At 41.6% G+C, this 23,646-nt stretch overlaps 1 pseudogene; it reads right to left on the reverse strand.

The window, feature by feature from the left end:
• The window catches only part of LOC106573019 (myelin transcription factor 1-like protein), a 144,852-nt pseudogene that overhangs the window by 120,405 nt on the left and 801 nt on the right, over positions 1-23,646 (reverse strand).

Genomic DNA, 23,646 nt, shown 5'->3' on the forward strand with positions numbered 1-23,646 from the left:
CCTACACTCCTGGGAACCAACAACAGAAACAAATCCAGCGTTAAGAACAACAAGAGATCCATAATTTCAATGATAGCCCAATTTCTTTAGTGTTTTAAAACACATTCTCCTTCCAGCAGTCTACTCTGACCACTACAAAGCACACACAGCATTTTTACAGATCAAATAATCATCTGTTCCATCAGTTTCATTTTTCTCCAATATAGTCTGAGGGTGCCCAGTAGACCTTGATATAGAGGCACAGCAATCAGTGAAATAATGATTTTCTGAAATATGAATCCTCATTATCTCAGAGAAAACGAAACAAAATAAGTGGGAGTATACAGTACAGAGAAAAATCACAGACATGGAGAGTCATGTACGTAAAGCTGAAAATGTGATATCCGTTTGCTTTTTCAAAGCGGATCATTTATATCTAGATTTGAATGATTTTGTGGTCTGTATTTGTAGTATTTTATATTTTGCTATCAGTAATGTGTAACATCTACAGCCTGATACTCAGTGTAACATCTCAATGGCGGTGAGGCAGCGGAAAGGAATGTTGAGTCTGTTATGCAAGATGGAAATGAGCTTGCCACGCTTTGCTGTACAGAGCTATTTTAGAACGGCTCGTATCAGAAAACGCTGGGCCGAGTGGGAAAATTAGGTCACTACAAGAGTGGGGCAGCACCTTCTTATGGGATGAAACAGAGACGGTGGTAAATAACTGAAGACTATAGCAGTATACTCTGTCTGGATTTAGGGCAGAGATACCCAGAATTCACTGAAGAACAATTTTGGGGCATTATGAGCAAAGAGTTGTGACTTATGTTAAATGAGATCCTTTCTAACATCATTTTCAGGATGAAATGTAAGTTAGATCTGAACATCACATTTTTCCTCCCGTTCATATTTATAGTGTCAGTCAAAAGTTTGGACACACCTACTTATTCAAGAGTTTTTCTTTATTTTTACTATTTTCTACTATTAGTGAAGACATCAAAACTATGAAATAACACATATGGAATCATGTAGTAACCAAGAAAGTGTTAAACAAATCAAAATATATTTAATATTTGAGATTCTTCAAAGTAGTCACCCTTTTCCTTAATGACAGCTTTGCACACTCTTGGCATTCTCTCAACCAGATTCACCAACAGTCTTGAAGGAGTTCCCACATATGCTGAGCACGTGTTGTCTGCTTTTCCTTCACTCTGTGGTCCAACTCATCCCAAACCATCTCAATTGGCTTAAGGTCAGGTGATTGTGGAGGCCAGGTCTTGTGATGCAGCGCTCCATCACTCTCCTTCTTGGTCAAATACTAAATAAATCACTGACAGTGTCACCAGCAAAACACCCCAACACAATCACACCTCCTCCTCCATGCTTCACAATGGGAACCACACATGCAGAGATCATCCATTCACCTACTATGTGTCTCACAAAGACATGGCGGTTGGAACCAAAAATCTCAAATTTGGACTCATCAGACCAAAGGACAGATTTCCGGTCAAATGTCGATTGCTCATGTTTCTTGGTCCAAGCAAGACTCTTCTTCATATTGGTGTCCTTTAGTAGTGGTTTCTTTGAAGCAATTCAACCATGAAGGCCTGAATTACACCATCTCTGAACAGTTGATGTTGAGATGTGTATGTTACTTTAACTCTGTGAAGCATTTATTTGGGCTGCAATTTCTGAGGCTGGTAACTCTAATGAACTTATCCTCTGCAGCAGAGGTAACTCTGGGTCTTCCTTTTTCTGTGGCGGTCCTCATGAGAGCCAATTTCATCATAGCGCTTGATGGTTTTTGTGACTGCACTTGAAGAAACTTTCAAAGTTTTTCCAAAATTTTCCAGATTGATTGACCTTCATGTCTTAAAGTAATGATGGACTGCCATTTCTCTTTGCTTATTTGAGCTGTTCTTGCCATAACATGGACTCAGTCTTTTACAAAATAGGGCTATCTTCTGTATACCAGCCCTACCTTGTCACAACACAACTAAATTGCTCAAATGCATTAAGAGGATAAAAGTGAATTTGTGGAATTTCTTTCCAAGTCACACCTGTTAATTTATATGCATTCCAAGTGAATACCTCATGAAACTGGTTGAGACACTGCCAAGAGTGTGCAAAGCTGTTTTGAAGGAAAAGGGTGGCTACTTTGAAGTATCTCAAATATGAAATATACAGTTGAAGTCGGAAGTTTACATACACTTAGGTTGGAGTCATTAAAACTCATTTTTCAACCACTCCACAAATTTCTTGTTAACAAACTATAGTTTCAGTCGGTTAGGACATCTACTTTGTGCATGACACAAGTAATTTTTCGAATAATTGTTTACAGACAGATTATTTCACTTATAATTCACTGTATCACAATTCCAGTGGGTCAGAAGTTTACATACACTAAGTTGGCTGTGCCTTTAAACAGCTTGGAAAATTTCAGAAAATGAAGTCATGGCTTTACAAGCTTCTGATAGGCTAATTTACATAATTTGAGTCAATTGGAGGTGTACCTGTGGATGTATTTCAAGGTCTACCTTCAAACTCAGTGTCTCTTTGCTTGACATCATGGTGCTATCAAAAGAAATCAGCCAAGATCTCAGAAAAAAAATTGTAGACCACCAAAAGTCTGGTTCATCCTTGGGAGCAATTTCCAAACGCCTGAAGGTACCACGTTCATATGTACAAACAATAGTACGCAAGTATAAACACCATGGTACCACATACAGCTCAGGAAGGAGATGCGTTCTGTCTCCTAGAGATGAACGTACTTTGGTGCGAAAAGTGCAAATCAATCCCAGAACAACAGCAAAGGACCTTGTGAAGATGCTGGAGGAAACAGGTACAAAAGTATCTATATCCACAGTAAAACGAGTCCTATATCAACATAACCTGAAAGGCCGCTCAGCAAGGAAGAAGCCACTGCTCCAAAACCACCATAAAAAAGACAGGCTATGGTTTGCAACTGCACTTGGGGACAAAGATCGTACTTTGTGGAGAAATGTCCTCTGGTCTGATGAAACAAAAATATAACTGTTTGGTCATAATGCCCATCGTTATGTTTGGAGGAAAAAGGTGGAGGCTTGCAAGCCGAAGAACACCATCCTGACCGTGAAGCACGGGGGTGGCAGCATCATGTTGTGGAGGTGCTTTGCTGCAGGAGGGACTGGTGCAAGTCACAAAATACATGGCTTCATGAGGAAGGAAAATTATGTGGATATATTGAAGCAACATCTCAAGACATCAGTCAGGAAGTTAAAGCTTGGTCGCAAATGGGTCTTCCAAATGGACAATGACCCCAAGCATACTTCCAAAGTTTTGGCAAAACGGCTTAAGGACAACAAAGTCAAGGTATTGGAGTGGCCATCACAAAGCCTTGACCTCAATCCCATAGTACATTTGTGGGCAGAACTGAAAAACTGTGTGCGAGCAAGGAGGCCTGCAAACCTGACTCAGTTACACCAGCTCTGTCAGGAGGAATGGGCCAAAATTCACCCAACTTATTGTGGGAAGCTTGTGGAAGGCTACCTGAAACGTTTGACCCAAGTTAAACAATTTTAAAGGCAATGATATCAAATACTAATTGAGCGTATGTAAACTTCTGACCCACTGGGAATTTGATGAAAGAAATAAAAGCTGAAATAATTTGATCTACTATTATTCTGACATTTCACATTCTTAAAATAACGTGGTGATCCTAACTGACCTAAGCAATGGAATTTTTACTAGGATTAAATGTCAGGAATTGTGAAAAACTGAGTTTAAATGTATTTGGCTAAGGTGTATGTAAACTTCTGACAACAACTGTATTTAGATTTGTTTAACAATTTGTTTGTTGCTACATGATTCCATATGTGTTATTTCATAGTGTTGATGTCTTCACTATAATTCTACAATGTAGAAAATAGTAAAAATAAAGAAAAACCCATGAATGAGTAGGTGTGTCCAAACTTTTGACTGGTACTGTAAGTGAAAACATTAGATAAGGGAAAGTGTCTGCAGATTTTGTTTAGGAATGGGAGGACAGGGAAATAGAGGAATTGAAGGGAGAACAAAGGGTATAGGGAGAGAAGAAGAGAGAGGAAGTGAGAGGTAGAGAGTTTTAAAAGGCTAGAGATGAATAGAGAGCGATATAGAGAGGGAAGGGAGGTTGAGAGAAGTAAACAGAGGTGTAGAGAAGGAGGGGATGGAGGTAAGGAGAAAGAGACAGAGGGTAGAGAAGGAGGGGGGGGAGGTAGACAAAAAGAGACAGAGAGGTAGAGAGTGACCCCGGCGGTGCCGTGCCAGCGGTTTCTGGGGATATGGGTGAGGTCCCCAGGTGCTAGGTGGAACTGCCTTACTTAAAGGAGCTGTCGCTGTCCTCTACACTCTTATAAAAAAGGGATCCAAAAGTATTTTTTGTCTGTCCCCATAGGATGACCCTTTTTGGTTCCAGGTAAAACCCTTTTTGGTTTTATGTAGTACCTTTTTGGGTTCCATGTAGAACCCTCTGTGGAAATGGTTCTACATGGAACCCAAAAGGGGTTTTACCTAAAACCAAAAGGGTTCTACCTGGAACCAATAAGGGTTTTTCAAAAGTTCTTATGGGGACAGCCAAAAAAGGAGGGGAGAAGAATCCTTTTAAGTTCCAGATAACGCCTTTTTTCTTCGAGTGTAGCACTCTACCTATCCCAGCCATACACACGCTCCCTTCTCTACCTCCCTTTCTGTGTGTCTCTCTCTTTCTCTCCCTCCCCCTCTCTCTATCAGTGGAAGCTCCTCAGAGGAGGAATGGAGGACCATCCTCCTCAGTGAATTTCTTAAAAACATATATTTTTAAACATTTAAAAAGTTATCCTTTTTAGATGAAACTATACTAAATATAATCACTTCACCAAAGATTAAAACACACTATTTTGCAAAGAAGGTCTACAGTAGCCTCCACAGCACTCTGTAGGGTAGCACCATGGTGTAGCCGGAGGACAGCTGGCTTCCGTCCTCCTCTGGGTACATTGACTTCAATACAAAACCTAGGAGGCTATTGGTTCTCACCCCCTTCCATAGACTTACACAGTAATTATGACAACTTCCGGAGGACGTCCCCCAACTTATCAGAGCTCTTGCAGCTTGAACTGACATGTTATCCACCCAATCAAAGGATCAGAGAATGAATCTAGTACTGAAAGCATAAGCTACAGTTAGCTAGCTCTGCAGTGCATAACATGTTGTGAGTAGTTGATTCAAAGAGAGAGAAAAACAATAGTTGAAAAGTTTTAAACAAATTAATTTCTTCCAAAATGAAGGAGAAGAAAGAGAGAAATAGAGAGAGAGATATATGTCACTTTCAGTTTTGCTTACTTGGCTAGCAAATGCAGCTAGCTAGTTCATCCTACTGAAACATCCTGTTCAAACAGAGGGATGCTATGTTAACTAGCTGGCTATGACTATCCAACACAACACTGGAACTTTTCCAAGTAAGAGTAAGCTTCTGGTTTGACTAATTTAGCACCACCGGGGACCGCCGGTGTAACTGCTTACTAACTGTACACTGTAACATTACTGCATGATTGTAGCGGGTTTACTAACTTGTTACAGTAGTTCCATTAAAATCACATTTCAAATCAAATTTTATTTGTCACATGTGCCGAATACAACAGGTACAGTTACAGTTAAATGCTTTCTTACAAGCCCTTAACCAACAATGCAGTCTTAAAAAAATACCATAAAAAAAGTAAGAAATAAGAGTAACAAATAATTAAAGAGCAGCCGTAAATAACAGTAGCGGGGATGTATACAGGGGGTACCGGTACAGAGTCAATGTGCAGGGGCACTGGTGTCGAGGGAATTGAGGTAATATGTACATGTAGGTAGAGTTATTTAGCTATGCTGACTATGACTTTACTTTAGCAAATATGATGACAACGATGTAGGATGTGTGTAGCAGTTTGGAAAGTTTTTTTCTGCCTGGTCACATACAGCTGATGTGTTGTGCATGAAGTGAGAGGAGGAGAGCACATGTGAGAAGGAATACAACGTGGCTTCTATGAAAGTGATCTGTGTTTATGCGTGATCAGGGGTGTATTCATTCCGCTGATTCTGTTTTAAAAGGTTTCTTCAATGGAAGCAAATGGAACAAAGTAGGGATAAACATACCTGAATTTGTCCAATAGAAACTCTCATTTGCAACTGTTGGACTAATGATCATACCCTATATCAGCTAGATGCAAGCAAGAGTGTGCAAGGCGGTATTGAATGTCACCTCAGTCCATGTGTCAGTATGTCACCTCAAATTTGTCTCTCGACCTGTGTGCATCTACGTTGTAAACTTTCATTCATAGGCTAGGTTGTAGTAGCCTTATTATGGGTATACTTTTAGTATCATGTAGTAGCCTAAACCTATCGCTGTTATATTGAACTGAGTGATAAGAGCGTCTGCTAAATTACTTAAATGTAATGTAAATGTAATGAACGGAATATGAATGGCAGTCATCCAATATGCTGTAATAGAAATAAGGCAATGCTCATTCTTTTTTTTTTCCTCATCTTAAACAGCACTGACCGCCACTGGTCTCATCCTTCTGTCTATCTGTCTATCCTCATCCCTCTGTCTATCCCCATCCCTCTGTCTATCTGTTTATCCTCATCCCTCTGTCTGTCTGTCTGTCTGTCTGTCTGTCTGTCTGTCTGTCTGTCTGTCTGTCTGTCTGTCTGTCTGTCTGTCTGTCTGTCTGTCTGTCTGTCTGTCTGTCTGTCTGTCTGTCTGTCTGTCTGTCTGTCTGTCTGTCTGTCTGTCTGTCTGTCTGTCTGTCTGTCTGTCTGTCTGTCTGTCTGTCTGTCTGTCTGTCAACCTCTTTATCTCAGCTTGGCTATTTAAAACAACACACCCACATCTCTTCCACAGTTTGCGTGAGGACAATATCAGTAAGTTCTCCCTTATCAGCGTGCATGTGTGTGTTTGTGTGTGTGTGTCTATATAGAACTGGAAACTGAAACAACTTGGATGACTGATTATCCAATACAAGGCAGAAGGTATAATCTATAAGGAAGTAAGCGTGTTGTAGACTGAGTTTATAGACTACATTCAACAGAGAGATTTTATTTCCATCCAACCTTTACTTTGCCAAATTGTCACTTGTAAATAAAACACATGTATAAAACCCATTTTAAGGCCATCCCTCGAGCTCCACCTGTGTATTGGAATATAGTCTGATGGCTGGTACATGTTGTTGTTTGTTTCTACACCAGTCACACTCTTCACACTAGCGTGTGTTAGCTAGCGTGGCTAAAGATTCTACCTCACGCTGCCCGGTCAGTGCAGTGTTAAATGAAACCAGTGGCAGTCTGGTTGTCATGTGTGACCGTGTCGTAGGCCTGCAACAAAAGATAATAATAATGGGTTTGTTTGTTTGGTAAGTTTGGTCATATCTCATTCAGCCAGATGTAGTTCTATCACACAGTAAGACTGCAGTGAAGTAAAGTTTCTAACTCAGAATATAAATCATGTTATCTTTTTTGATGAGGTTCCATGATTGTGTGTTCATTGGAACCTGTCTGCGATAGATTTACCAATAGATTCGTTTCTTTAAACTGAAACTATCTTCCCCCATGGAGGGGTCCAAAAAGTGTCTTGAAAGAAATCAATTGCTTAATATCACAAGCACAATCTCACCAATACAAAGGGAGTTTTTACATGTCATAAAAAAGAAGTGCACTCCAATTGTTAACTGAAACATACATGGCAGGATTCCTCTGTTCAGTGTTTGATTTGTTTAGTCGAAGGGCAAGCAATAAGTGGTCAAATGATGAATACTTTTTGTTGGCCTATCAAAAGCTCCATGTCTAGAACCTGCTACTGTAGCATTGATCTGACCTGTGTGTGTCACTGAGAGTGTGTGTGTGTGTGACTGAGAGCGTGTGTGCGTATGTTTGTGTGTGGATGCATGTGTGTGTATGTGCATGAGCGTGTATGCATGTGTGCATGTGTATGTCTGTACGTGAAGCCTTGGTGGGTTGAGCCTGTCATTCTTAAGGAGGCTAGCCAGTGCTCCTGTCTTGTCATCCTATGACACCTCTCATTTGCTGCTGTCCTCTGAACCGGAACTGAAGGCTGGGATCAGGCCACCCTCAGAGACAAAATGACTCAAACACCATCTCGTCCAACATCCCCCCCCCCACACACACACACCCTCTCTCTCTCTCTCTCTCTCTCTCTCTCTCTCTCTCTCTCTCTCTCTCTCTCTCTCTCTCTCTCTCTCTCTCTCTCTCTCTCTCTCTCTCTCTCTCTATATATATATATATATATATATATATACACATACAGTTAAAGTCGGAAGTTTACATACACTTAGGTTGGAGTCATTAAAACTTGTTTTTCAACCACTCCACAAATTTCTTGTGAACAAATTCTAGTTTTGGCAAGTAGGTTAGGACATCTACTTTGTGCATGAAACAAGTGATTTTTCCAACAATTGTTTACAGACAGATTATTTCACTTAGAATTCACTGTATCACAATTCCAGTGGGTTAGAAGTTTACATACACTAAGTTGACTGTGCCCTTAAACAGCTTGGACATTTTCAGAAAATTATGTCATGGCTTTAGAAGCTTCTGAAAGGCTAATTTACATAATTTGAGAAATGGAGGTGTACCTGTGGATGTATTTCAAGGCCTAACTTCAAACTCAGTGCCTCTTTACTTGACATCATGGGGCTATCAAAAGAAATCAGCCAAGATCTCAGAAAAAAAATTGTAGACCTCCTCAAGTCTGGTTCATCCATGGGAGCAATTTCCAAACGCCTGAAGGTTCCACATTCCTCTGTTCAAACAATAGTACACAAATATAAACACCATGGGACCACGCAGCAGTCATACCGCTCAGAAAGGAGATGCGTTCTGTCTCCTAGAGATGAACGTACTTTGGTGCGAAAAGTGCAAATCAATCGCAGAACAACAGCAAAGGACCTTGTGAAGATGCTGGAGGAAAAAGGTACAAAAGTATCTATATCCACAGTAAATAGAGTCCTATATCGACATAACCTGAAAGGCCGCTCAGCAAGGAAGAAGACACTGCTCCAAAACTGCAATTAAAAAGCCAGACTACAGTTTGCAACTGCACATGGGGACGAAGATTGTAGTTTTTGGAGAAATGTCGTCTGGTCTGATGAAACAAAAAAGAACAGTTTGGCCATAATGACCATTGTTATGTTTGGAGGAAAAAGGTGGAGGCTTGCAAGCCGAAGAACACCATCCTGACCGTGAAGCACAGGGGTGGGGTGCTTTACTGCAGGAGGGACTGGTGCACTTCACAAAATAGATGGCTTCATGAGGAAGGAAAATGATGTGGATATATTGAAGCAACATCTCAAGACATCAGTCAGGATGTTAAAACTTGGTCGCAAATGGGTCTTCCAAATGGACAATGACCCCAAGCATACTTCCAAAGTTGTGGCAAAATGGCTGAAGGACAACAAAGTCAAGGTACTGGAGTGGCCATCACAAAGCCCTGACCTCAATCCTATAGAAAATGTGTGGGCAGAACTGAAAAAGCATGTGCGAGCAAGGAGGCCTACAAACATGACTCAGCTACACCAGCTCTGTCAGGAGGAATGGGCCAAAATTCACCCAACTTATTGTGGGAAGCTTGTGGAAGGCTACCCGAAACGTTTGACCCAAGTTAAACCATTTTAAAGGCAATTTTACCAAATACTAATTGAGTGTATGTAAACTTCTGACCCACTGGGAATGTGATGAAAGAAATAAAAGCTGAAATCTTTACTATCTACTATTATTCTGACATTTCACATTCTTAAAATAAAGTGGTGATCCTAACTGACCTAATACAGGGAATTTTTACTAGGATTAAATGTCAGGAATTGTGAAAAACTGAGTTAAAATGTATTTGGCGTGTATGTAAACTTCCGACTTCAACTGTATACACACCTCCACATATATATATATATATATATATATATACACTCACACTCACAATCAGCAGTACACGGACAGCTCTACTCTTATTTATTTTGCTTTTATTTAACCAGGAAAGTCATTGGGAACAGATTCTCATTTACAATAACAACCCGGTCAAGTAAATGGTAAAGTTTGTCGTCATGACTTTTGCCATGATTGTTGGAAGTCATAGATAATGTGATTTTAATTTGATTGTGGTCTAATTGTGGTTTAATATGAGCGGCCTTCTGGGCCTTGAAAGAGATGTTATTAATTTCAGTGGAATTCTCTGGTGTTGTAATCAAATGTGAAAATAAACCATCTATCCACTATATGCACAGCTATATTCAACAGTCATTCCTTCTTCCCCCCTCCATCCCTCCTCCTGCCCGTTCATCCCAACCAGTGTCACTTGCCGTTATCAATTACCCATTAGACAGTGTAATATTCACCCAATATTGCCACTGTGCAACTGGGAGATTTTACAGTGATCAAAACCGACAAATCTGATTTAAACACCATGCATAAATAAGAAGTGGGCGCCCTCCCCAATCTAACTAATGAATAATGGATGGATGTTTTCTAATCATTTTCCAATATCCCACCGCTTTTCCCCCAGCCCAGCAGGAGGTAGGGAGGATTACTTTTTCATTTATTTTTTCCTTCTCTTTCCTCTTTTTTTAAAGTAACAAAAAAACACAGACCTCAAATGTAAAAGACAGTTAATGGTGAGGTAAAAATCCAGCAGGGATGTTGGAATGAGCATTTCTGGGAGATCTCAGCAATGCCTCGCTCTCGCTTTCTCACGGCTTCACATTGCTGCCTCCCTCTCAGAAGGCATGTGTAGGTGGGAGGATGGGTGTGGGAGGGGTTGACACGACATGTGAGGCTTCCAGGTGAAAATATTCAAAAATGCTATCCCATCCTCTCTTAGCCATCAAAGCAAGCTAAATACTGATTTTAATAAATGAAAACGCTTCTACTTGATTATCATCAGTGACAACACTCTGGCTTGATCATAATGATATCATGCCTAACTTAATAGTCTTAACTGCCCTTTGTCAAGTTCTCTGAGTTGCGTTCGAAGAGTTTATTTCAAAACGCTATATCACATTTGTGTTTTTTCATCATAAATCATTGCTTATGCATACCTTCATGTGTGTGTATATATTATTATTACTGTTCTCAGATTTTTTATTTATAGATTTTAGGTGTGTATGAAAATGTGTTTTTTGGCAAAATGCTATATATCCATTGTTTAGCTGGAATGGAATGTATCCTGTATGTTTCACTGTGATTGATTCAACTACAGTAGCTAGCTATCTTATGTATGCACTTTGTAAGTCACTTTGGACAAGAGCATCTGCTAAATGACAAAAATGTAAAAAGTAAATGTTTCACATACAGATCTCATATTACTGTGTAAATATATATTATTTTTACAATTTTTATATTTATGTCACAAATGTATAATTTATACAGTTCTTTATTAAACAAATGTATAATGGAACACTAGTCACTTTAATCATGTTTAAATAATGTTTAAACCATTTACATTTACGTCATTTAGCAGACGCTCTTATCCAGAGCGACTTACAAATTGGTGCATTCACCTTATGATATCCAGTGGAACAACCACTTTACAACAGTACATCTATATATATATATTTTTTTTTGTTGGGGGGGGGGGGGTTAGAAGGATTACTTTATCCTATCCTAGGTATTCCTTAAAGAGGTGGGGTTTCAGGTGTCTCCGAAAGGTGGTGATTGACTCCGCTGTCCTGGCGTCGTGAGGGAGCTTGTTCCACCATTGGGGTGCCAGAGCAGCAAACAGTTTTGACTGGGCTGAGCGGGAACTGTGCTTCCTCAGAGGTAGGGAGGCGAGCAGGCCAGAGGTGGATGAACGCAGTGCCCTTGTTTGGGTGTAGGGCCTGATCAGAGCCTGAAGGTACGGAGGTGCCGTTCCCCTCACAGCTCCGTAGGCAAGCACCATGGTCTTGTAGCGGATGCTACAGATGACCAGATGTAGCAGATACTGCTTTACTTATCTCATATGTATATACTGTATTCTATTCTACTGTATTTTAGTCAATGCCAACCCGATTCCCCCGGTACTGCTGCTCATTCCGTTCACCAGCTCCGGAGGTCTACGTCACCAGCCTTCTAGGCATCACTGAACTGGATCATTACCACCAACCACGGACTGTTTTGTCTCATTACCCACACCTGGTTCCCATTCCCCCTGATTAGTATGTGTATAATTGTGCCCTCTGTTCTCCATTGTCCTGGTTGATTATTGTTCCCATGTCCCTTGGTATGTGAGTACCTGTGCTTTTTAATTCGGCTTTCGTGCAGCATGTATTGTGCAGCGTGTATTGTACACTTGTTATTACGGGTCTCGTCCAGTTTATTGTTGTGCATTTGTTATTACTGGTTTCGCCCTGTGTAGTGTATTCCGGGTCTTGTCCCGTGTATTTATTAGAGGTTTTACCTCACTCTTTTGTTTGGCTTACATCCCTTTGTTTTTGTATACGTGTTTGTTTTGGGTATTGTCCCCGTGCCTTTTCATGGCATGTTGTATATTTTGGGTGGAGTATTAAACCCCCCTACTACGAATTCCTGCGCCTGTCTCCAATCATTTATACTATGTGACACCAACATTTATTAATTCCATTCTTTTACTTTCAGATTTGTGTGTATTGTTGTGAATCGTTTTTAGATACTACTGCACTGTTAGATACTACTGCACTGTTGGACCTAGGAACACAAGCATTTCACTACACCCGCAATAACATCTGCTAAATATGTGTATGTGACCAATAAAATGTTATTTGAATTTGATTTGATTTATTTCTCTGAGAGTGAGGCAGTTATGTAGCATTTTGTGAAAAACATGATCATTTGTCTCTCTGAATTGAAATCATCAAGTGATAGATTTTAAACAAATACATGTCAGTCATTGAACAGCCCCAACTCATGATTAGATGGTGAAAAACACACCAATCTCTTTCATCATTTCTTTAAACAGTAAAGCTAATTTACAAACATTTCTGAAAATGGATATATAGTGTTTTGGAATAAAGCTCTTCATTTGTTTCCTTAGTGAAAGAAGGCCAAACCAAGTTATGTAAATTATTATTTGCAGGTGCCTACCTGCCCACCTACCTGCCTGCCTGTGTGAAATAGGTCAGTGCAGCTCCTGAAATGGAACAGCCTTCTCACTGTTAATACAATTGTTGGCTTGAATGTGTGCTGGCTAACGCTCCCAATGGCACCACAGGGTCAAATACAAGCAGGCTATTTCCCTCAGAATCATAAATCTGAGTTAACTAGGGAAAATACAGTATATCCCATTCCTGAATAAAATCAGTACATAGGACGGTGACTAATCCAGCTCCCATCCACTGCATTATAACCCAGTCTTAGCCAGTGTAGCTCATACAGATGTGTATGGCAGTGACATATGTATATGGTGCTGACAGTGGTGTATAGGCGTGGATGCGGAGTGCCAGCCCGACCCTATGCAGGGCAGGTGAGGTGATGAATGGGAGCCTGTTATGCCACGAGGTGAAAGTGTCCATTAATCACTGCTCTCCTCCACTCTCCTGGCTTTTCCATTACCATGCACGCACTCCAACAGGCCTGATTGGTTTTTAATTGGCCTGCCCGCCAGGAAATACATCACGTACCCCGCCCCCCCTTCCCCCAGAAAGCTATGGAGGCATGAGGCTGCTAGGGCCGCTTCCGTCCCCGAGGACAGGAGAGGGCTGGAGAGGATAGTAATGTGTTCTTAGACAGATGACCAATTCCAAATCAACACCTATAGCCCTATTCCCTTTCACACTTCTGGTAAAATCTCAAAAGATTGGATAGGTATTAATAATGTGGTAGCTTAATCTTGCCATATAATAGGATTTTATGACCACCTATCCAAATTTGGTGCAGTTTGGTTTCACTCATCAGCGCATTGATTCTTAAGCCTTACAGAAACCTGCCATGAACCAGTGAGGCACACTAGATCCCCCTTTCTCAGAGCATGGAAGGATCAGTATTGACATTGCAGAATTTACCTTGGATTTATCCCATCACAAAACCAGCTGAACCACGTCATTCAGTGATTGCAAGGGCACATCAATGTCTCTTCAACATCCTGCCACTGGTTTACTCAGTCTAGCTCATCTTGATAATACCCACGAGTAACATTAGCTATAGGGAATAAAAATTAACAACATCTAAATAAAAATGGTATGTACATGTTTAAATGAATCCTGACCACGGTCTAATCAATTTTATCCTAGTTATTAATCATCATAAGCATCGACCTCCTCCATCATTTGTGATGATGTACAGTATATATACTGTAGTTATATAAATACATTCCTGAGTGTGAATCAGAGAGAGACTGTCATGGGCGTGCTCTGAGGGGGGCTAGCTAGCTGGGCTGTAAGCCTCTTTAACTGTCTCCACAGGGGGGGGTAGTGTGATCCTCTCCTGGGCCCCTGGGTGGCCTAACGTTAACACGCTCTACAGGGAGGAACACCCTCGACCATAGGGCTTATTCATCAATTCCCAAACAGACAGACACACTGTCATGTGACCAGGCAATTCTGCCTTGTTTGTGTCAGACAGGCTAGCATGCTAGTGTTAGCCCACGGTCATGCCATCTCACTTTAATAGAGTCACATTTTCACAGAGTAAAACTAGCAGACATATTTCTCTATATTTGCACACAGTCATGCTAGCAGACTTATAACTCTATATACTTGTACACAGTCATGCTAGCAGACTTATTTCGCTTAATAGTACACAGTCGTGCTAGCCGCATCCATCGAGCTAGAGTGTTGCTATGTGACCCAACTACCCAGCAGTTGGGTCACATATTTAACCAGGAAAGTCCGTTAACTACAAATTCTTATTTACAATGACGGCCTTCCCCGGTCAAACCCGGACGACGCTGGGCCAATTGTGCACCGCCCTATGGGACTCCCAATCATGGCCGGATGTGATACAGCCTGGATTTCAACCAGGGTCTGTAGTGACACCTCTTGCACTGAGATGCAGTGCCTTAGACCGCTGCGCCACTCAGGAGCCCTAAAATAATGTTAGTGTGTGTGTGACTATGTGACCTGCTTCTACTCACCTCAGACAAACTAACATTACCATAGTCATGCTGTCCACAGCACAGCACAGACAAGCTAACTGGCATGTAGCTATATGACCCAGTAGGGTTAGTGTGTATGGAATTCCTATGAGGCTCATTCATTAGTCTGCTTGGGGGTGGGGACATGCTACTCCCACACAAGCCTGGAGATCCTTCAACACACATGCACACACTTGCACACAAACAGGCACACACACACTCCCCTATTCCTATAGTTTAAAGAGTTAAAGATTTATATCTCGGACATGCGCTTCAGTTTCAACCCACTAGAGTGATGCAGTCGTTATTGTAGAGATACAGAACTACTTCTCCAGCTGCCAGGAATATAACTAGAGAAACTGTTAACAAATAGTTCAGAGGTTATTCTGTGCAGATGTTGTTTTGTAAGAAATCATTAAAGAAAGTTTCATTTTCATAGCACAATTACACTCTTCCTACAATAGCGGACCTTTAATCAACAAAATCTATTATTGTATCCAGGCTAGCCAACGGAACTCAATCAACAAAACCAATGTAATTATCTAGAAAAAAGAGATATCAATAGTATTTAAATGAATTGTTGGAAATTGATCAAAAACAAACTTGCTTAATTACTTTTTATACCAAACAAATGTATTGTGATAAAAACTTCAACACTTCCATGTCATGTAACTGTAAAGTAATGTTGCCAAAAGTACCCAGTATGTTTTGAAATCCCACCAGTAACCGATTTTCTCAAATTAAATCATAGTGTATTTGTCACATGCTTTGTAAACAGCAGGTGTAGAGTAACAGTAAAATTCTTACTTACCGGCCCTTTCCAACAATGCTGAGAGAAAAAAAATTCAATAATAGAAAAATAATACAAGGAATAAATACACAATGAGTAACGATAACTTGGCTATATACACAGGGTATGTGTTCAGGGGTACGAGGTAAGTGAGGTAGATTTGTACATATACGGTAGGTAGGGATAAAGTGAAAATGCAACAGGATAGGTAATAAACAGTAGCAGCAGCATATGTGATGAGTCAAAAGAGTTACTGCAAAAAGGGTCAATGCAGATAGTTAAGTAGTTAACCAACAGCTACCCAGACTAACTATTTAGCAGTCTTCTGGCTTGGGATTAGAGCTGTTCAGGGTCCTGTCTATGACTAGGGTGGCGGGATTCTTTGACAATATTTAGGGCCTTCCACTGACACCGCCTGGTATAGAGGTCCGGAATGGCAGGGAGCTCAGCCCCAGTGATGTATTGGGCCGTACGCACTACGCTCTGTAGCGCCGTGCGGTCAGATGCCAAGCAGTTGTCATACCAAGCGGTGACGCAGCATGTCAAGATGCTCTACAAGGTGCAGCTGTAGAACTTTTTGTGGATCTGAGGAACCATGCCAAATCATTTTTGTGGAGAAGGCTCTGTCGGGCCTTCTCCACAACTATGTTGGTGTGTGTGGACCATGATCATTCTTTGGTGATGTGGACACCGAGGAACTTGAATCTCCCAACCCGCTCCACAACAGCCCCGTCGTTGTGGATGGGGGCGTGCTCGTCCCTCCATTTCCTGAAGTCCACGTTCAGCTCCTTTGTCTTGCTGATGTTGAATGAGAGGTTGTTGTCCTGGCACCACACTGCCAGGTCACTGACCTCCTACCTGTAGGCTATTTCATCGTCGTCGGTGATCAGGCCAACCACGTTGTGCCTTCAGCAAACTTAATTATGGTGTTGGAGTATCGTGCGCTGCCATGCAGTCGTGGGTGAAGAGGGAGCACAGGAGGGGACTAAACACGCACCCCTGAGGAGCCCCTTGTTGAAAGTCAGAGCGGCGGATGTGTTGTTGCCTACCCTCAACACCTGGGGGTGACCAAGGTACTTATTGATGGAGCCAAAGCACAGATTGAGAATCTGGCTGCACATTGTAATTCACGGATACTAAAGATAAAACTCCAGATAAACAACCTAGGTGTTATTTTATATTCTGAACTCAATTTCAAATCACACATTAGGAATGTGGCCAAGAAAGCTTTTTACCACCTGAGGAACATTGCCAAGGTGGGGCAATTTTAAGGTACTTATTTTTGTTTTTAAATCAATCCTCAATTGTGCACCCCAATACATGTCAGACCTGTTTTTAAGTTATGTACCCAGTAGGTCCATCAGGTCCTCTGGCACTGGTATTTTAACTATCCCAAGGCCTAGGGTCAAGAGAGGCAGACTTAGTTATTATGCCAGCCAGCCTCTGGAATAGCCAGCCAGAGAACTTGAGGGGGGCTGAAACTGTAAATGATTTTTATAAAAAAAATGTATCCTCTTATATTTGTTGTGTAGTAAATATTTCAGTTTTTATTCCATTTTTTTCCTGTGAAGCACATTGCGTTGCATTCCATGTCTGAAATGTGCTGTATAAATAAAGCTTGATTTGATTTGATTTGATTTGAAGTCCAGGATCCAGTTGCAGAGGGGGTTGTTCAGTCCCAGGTTCTTGAACTTAGTGATGAGCATGGAGGGCACTATGCTGTTGAACGCTGAGCTACAGTCAATGAACAGCATTCTCACGTAGGTATTCCTCTTGTCCAGGTGGGAGAGGGCAGTGTGAAGTGCAATAGATATTGTATAATCTGTGGATCTGTTGGGGCGGTATGTGAATTGGAGTGTGTCCAGGGTGTCTGGGGTGATGGTGTTGATGTGAGCCATGACCAGCCTTTCCAAGCATTTCATGGCTACAATGAGTACTACGGGGTGGCAGTCATTTAGACAGGTTACGTTTGCATTCTCAGGCACAAAGACTATGGTGGTGTGCTTAAAACATGTACTGTAGGTATTACAGATTGGGTCACGGAGGGGTTGAAAATGTCAGTGATGACACTTGCCAGCTGGTCAGCGCATGCTCTGAGTACGCGTCCTAGTGAATGTTCACCTGTTTAAAGGTCTTACTTACTACGGAGAGAGAGATCACATAGTCATCCAGAACAGCTGTTGCTCTCATGTATGGTTCAGTGTTATTTGCCTTGAAGCAAGCATAGAAGGAAAATAGCTTCTCTAGTAGGCTCACATCACTGGGCAGCTCCTGGCTGGGTTTCCCTTTGTAATCCATGATAGTTTGCAAGCTCTGACACATCCAACGAGCTTCAGAGTCGGCGTAGTAGGAATCAATCTTAGTCCTGTATTCATGTTTTGTCTGTTTGATGGCTCGCCAGAGGTCGAGTATTGTCCCGTTCCTTGAAAGCGGCAGCTCTAGCCTTTAGCTCAGTGCAGATGTTGCCTGTAATCCATGGCTTCTGGTTGGGATATGTTCGTGTGGTCACTGTGGGTATGGCGTTGTCAATGCACTTATTAAAGAAGCCAGTGACTGATGTGTTAATCTCCTCAATGTTATCGGATGAATCCCAGTCCTGTAGCTTAGCATCAGCTTCATTGGACCACTTCCGTATTGAGCGCATCACTGGCACTTGCTGTTTGAGTTTCTGTGTGTGGAGTAAAGGTGAACTAGAGTTTTTTCATCTCTAGTTGCACAGGTGACATGCTGGTTAAAATGAGGTAAGACGGATTTCAGTGTCCCTGCATTAAAATCCCTGGCCAGTAGGAGCGCCGCCTCTGAATGTGCATTTTCTTGTTTGCTTATGGCCCTATACATCTGTTTTAGGGCGGTATTAGTGCCAGCATTGGTTTGTGGTGGTAAATAGACAGCTACAAAAAAATCTAGGTTTTAATTATATTTCTAACTCAGGTGAGCAAAACCTCGAGACTTCCTTAATATTAGAGATCGCACACCAGCTATTGTTAACAAAGACACACACCTCCCCCATAACCTTACCCGAAGCAGCTGGTCTTTACTATGCATAAAAAAAAATAGCTAAATGTATATTATCCATGTTCTTGTTCAGCCACGACTCCAAGAAACATAGGATATTACAGTTCTTCAGGTCCCAATTATAGCATTGTCTCGAATGGAGCTTGTCCAGTTCGTTCGCCAAGGGAACGGAAGGTAGAGGCAGTTTATTAACTCGCCGACGTAGTCTCGTCAGGGAGCCCGCTTGTTTGCCTCTCTTGCATCGTCTCTTCCTTTGTTGAGTCCCAGGGATTAGGGCCTGGCCCGGAATGAGCAGTACATCCACAGCTGCCGACTCGTTGAAGTAGATATTTTCATCCAAATCTAGTTTAGTGATCTCTGTTCTGTTGTCCAGAAGCTGTTTTCTGTCGTAGGAAATGATCGCGGAAATATTATGAACAAAAAAAGTTAAGAGCAGTGTAAAAAATAATACACCAACTAGCAAAATTGGTCAGGAGCCCGTAAAACGGTAGCTATCTATTGCAGCTCCATCTTCATCTGTCTGGCCTCCTGAGACTGTTCTGATTATGTGGGATCCTTGAGATGCTGAGGAAGAGGGTGAATATATGAGATGAGGGATGGGTAAAGGGAGGGATGGAGGGACAGCCTGGTCTCATAGACTAGACGTAACATAGTAAACGTTAATCCGAGAAACAAATGAGTATGATATGTTACCTTTGGTATGGTTATATAAAACAGAAGGTTACTTAACCCTTTACACTCGTGGGACTTGGCCTATGTGGATAGGGCTAAATTGAAATGTTTCTTACAGAAGAAATATGAAAAGCAGATGCATAACCATGGTAGCAATTGAAATAATACAGTTTGGAGATTATGGAAAAAGATTAGACCAATGGTTAGGGCACAACATCTCACCTGAATCCAAACATTACATTGATGATTTTATGTGCATTTTACATTTACTGTACTTTTTTTTTCACTGCATTTGTTGATAACGAAATTTGAAAATATTTTGAATACATTCAGTAACATGATAATGTGAGGTAGGTGCAACATAAGACAAAAATATTTCAAGGGTTTGAGTGAGAGGACTATAACTGGTGTCTCCAAGTGACCACACTCCTCTCCGAAGTGTGCACAGTTCCTAAGTAATTGCAATGCACTTTTATGACTCAAAGAAAAGTCTTCAACTATAAGGTGCTTTTTTTGAGCTGTCCTAGCTCTGACATTGAAGGACTAGAGCAAGCACATTTATAGGTTCGGTTGGAGCACAACCCTGCATCCCCACCATCACACAATTATTGTTGTTTAAGCAGTCCAAAAATGGTCCATTATAAATCGCAATCTGGGACAAGTGGGAATCATTTGAAAGCTTGTTCTATTGCCAACATGACCAACTAAGTTATTAAAAAATTATATTACAAGGTTAGGCTTTCACAATACAATTCAGGGAAACAGATCGTAATTTTGGTGCGCATAGAAAGGAGTCATGAGTGGATTCAGGTACCAGCACATTTCCTTCACAAAAGACAAACATAGACTCATTCTGTTCAGAACAACCCAGGGTATTAAACCATGTCGTCTTGTAACTCTACATCAAACAAAATTGACACTGTATATGACATTAATTTTATGCTATGGAAATGTGACGTGCACATTTGGACTCATGAGTGTTTGGCTTGCTTGCATGACATCAAAGCGGTATTTATTATAATCCTCAATGTCTCATCTTTCAAAATACATACAGCATTTCCCGTTCTCAGATAACAAAAACCGAAAGGAGGGTTGTTGGTGGGCGTATAACGTGAACGTCGACTCTCATTACGGACATCTTTTGTAATTATAGCAAAAGCAACTTTGCAACTACTTAGAATGTTAGCTAACCCTTCCCCTAACCCCCTAACCCTGACCTTAACCCCTTTAACATAACTCCTAAACCTAACCTTAACCCTAAGCTTAACCCCTAACCACAGCTAACATTAGCATTAGCCACCTAGCAACCTAGCTAACATTAGCCACAACCAATTGGAATTCGTAACATATCATACGAATTGTAATGTAACATATCACATAAAATGGAGGATAGATATCCACAAATTAATAGATACCATACCATATGTATCATAATAATTTCAGTTTGCTATGCTATGTCTACCCTTGAGTCCAGATTGGGAGGGAGGGGGTTCCCGGGAGCTGGTCGCATGAGAGCCAGGGAGGGTGCTATCCCTCTATAATTTAATCAAATTTGGCTGTCTCCCTGTCCTCAGCCTGCACGGCAAAGCAAGTTAGGCACCGCGGTGACACACACACACATACAGAAACAGACACACACACTCTCTCCCGCTCTCTCTATCCCCGCTCTCTCTCCCGCTTTCTCTCCCCTCACTCTCTCACCAACACACTCATGATAAGCAAAACATTTCTTTCCTCATCCTGACACCAGAAAAGTATACAGAACATCCCTTCACCATACAGCCTCAGCCAGTCATCATGTCAGGACATCCCTTCACCATACAGCCTCAGCCGGTCATCATGTCAGAACATCCCTTCACCATACAGCCTCAGCCGGTCATCATGTCAGAACATCCCTTCACCATACAGCCTCAGCCGGTCATCATGTCAGGACATCCCTTCACCATACAGTCTCAGCCGGTCATCATGTCAGAACATCCCTTCACCATACAGCCTCAGCCGGTCATCATGTCAGGACATCCCTTCACCATACAGCCTCAGCCGGTCATCATGTCAGAACATCCCTTCACCATACAGCCTCAGCCGGTCATCATGTCAGAACATCCCTTCACCATACAGCCACAGCCGGTCATCATGTCAGAACATCCCTTCACCATACAGCCTCAGCCGGTCATCATGTCAGGACATCCCTTCACCATACAGCCTCAGCCGGTCATCATGTCAGGACATCCCTTCACCATACAGTCTCAGCCAGTCATCATGTCAGGACATCCCTTCACCATACAGCCTCAGCCAGTCATCATGTCAGGACATCCCTTCACCATACAGTCTCAGCCAGTCATCATGTCAGAAAATCCCTTTACATGCAGTCTCAGCTGGACAAAATGTCCCTTCAACATGAAGCCTCAGCTGGACATCATGTCAGAGCAGCCCTTCACATGCAGTCTCAGCTGGACAAAATGTCAACATTTCCCTGACTCACCCCAGTTCTATAAAATGTGTACATTGTGTACAGCATATTGAGATCTACATCCCTAAGGCTATGGGAAAATACAAATTATCTATCTAAATATGCAATGTAATAATCCAGCAGCGACATGATATATATTTTTTTCTGGAACCCATTTGAATTCCATTTCTAAATAGCCAGATTATAGAACATTTGTAGACAGAATTTGTGCATTCATCATTATTCCCCCCCACAAAGTCAATTGTTGGTAAACAAAAAGAGGAGACAGGCACACAATTATTTCAGTTCATTTTCAGATTTAGAGCTTTTTTGTAAAGTTCTGTTTTCTTCACCCAGAGAGACATGTTGCAGTGTCTCAGCCTTCTGCTCTGTGCCATGGTACCATGGTGCCACCCACCAGTGGCACGACAATGGGCCTCAGGATCTCATCACGGTATTTCTGTGCGTTCAAATTGCCATCGATAAAATTCAGTTGTGTTCGTTGTCCGTAGATTATTCCTGCCCATACCATAACCCCACTGCCACCATGGGGCACTTTGCCCACACGTCTGCTATCTGCCCGATACAGTTGAAACCGGGATTCATCCATCCAAGAGCACATTTCTCCAGCGTGCCAGTGGCCATCGAAGGTGAGCATTTGCCCACTGAAGCCTGTGCCGACGCCAAACTGCAGTCAGGTCAAGACCCTGGTGAGGATGATGAGCATGCAGATGAGCTTCCCTGAGCTTCCCTGAGGTTTCTAACAGTTTGTGCAGAAATGTTCCGGTTGTGCCACAGTTTTATCCCGCAGGTGAAGAAGCAGGATGTGGAGATCCTGGGTTGGCGTTGTTACATGTGGTCTGCGGTTGTGAGGCCAGTTGGACCTACTGCCAAATTCTCTAAAAAGATGTTGGAGGCAGCTTATGGTAGACAAATGAGCATTTAACTCTTTGGCAACAGCTCTGGTGGACTTTCCTGCAGTCAGCATGCCAATTGCAAACTCCCTCAAAACTTGAGACTTCTTTGGCATTGTACTGTGTGACAAAACTGCACATTTTAGAGTAGCCTTTTATTGTACCAAGCATGAGGTGCACCTGTGTAATGATCATGCTGTTTAATCAGCTTCTTGATATGCCACACCTGTCAGGTGGCTAGATTATATTGGCAAAGGAGAAATGCTCACTAAAAGGAATGTAAACAAATTTATGCCCAAAAATGTAGAGAAATAAGCTTTTTGTACATGTAGAACATTTCTAGGATCTTTTGTTTCAGCTCATGAAACATGGGACCAACACTTTATATGTTGCATTTCTATTTTTGTTCAGTATAGTTAACCATGTATGAGGATTCAAAACAGTGCAACACTTTGCCTCGGAAATGTAACATATTCTTTCAATGTTAGCTGCATGCTATAAAGGAATAATAACAACGTAGAGCATTCAAAGGTTTGTTAAGGCATCAAATCTCCAAAACAATATAAAACATGAAAATCCAACAAAAAGTAGAAATATTCCAGAAGGAGTTCAACACTCTACTTGCCTTTCAATCAAACAAGCAACTTAGCTAAACAAAGCTTGGCATCAGAGATTCCAATGCAAAGCACAATATACAGTGAATACACATTTAATATCAAAAATCTAAATATCTAGATAAGCTGAGACTCAGCATTTC

The sequence above is a fragment of the Salmo salar genome, chromosome ssa01 (assembly GCF_905237065.1).
Source record: "Salmo salar chromosome ssa01, Ssal_v3.1, whole genome shotgun sequence".
Lineage (NCBI taxonomy): Eukaryota > Metazoa > Chordata > Actinopteri > Salmoniformes > Salmonidae > Salmo > Salmo salar.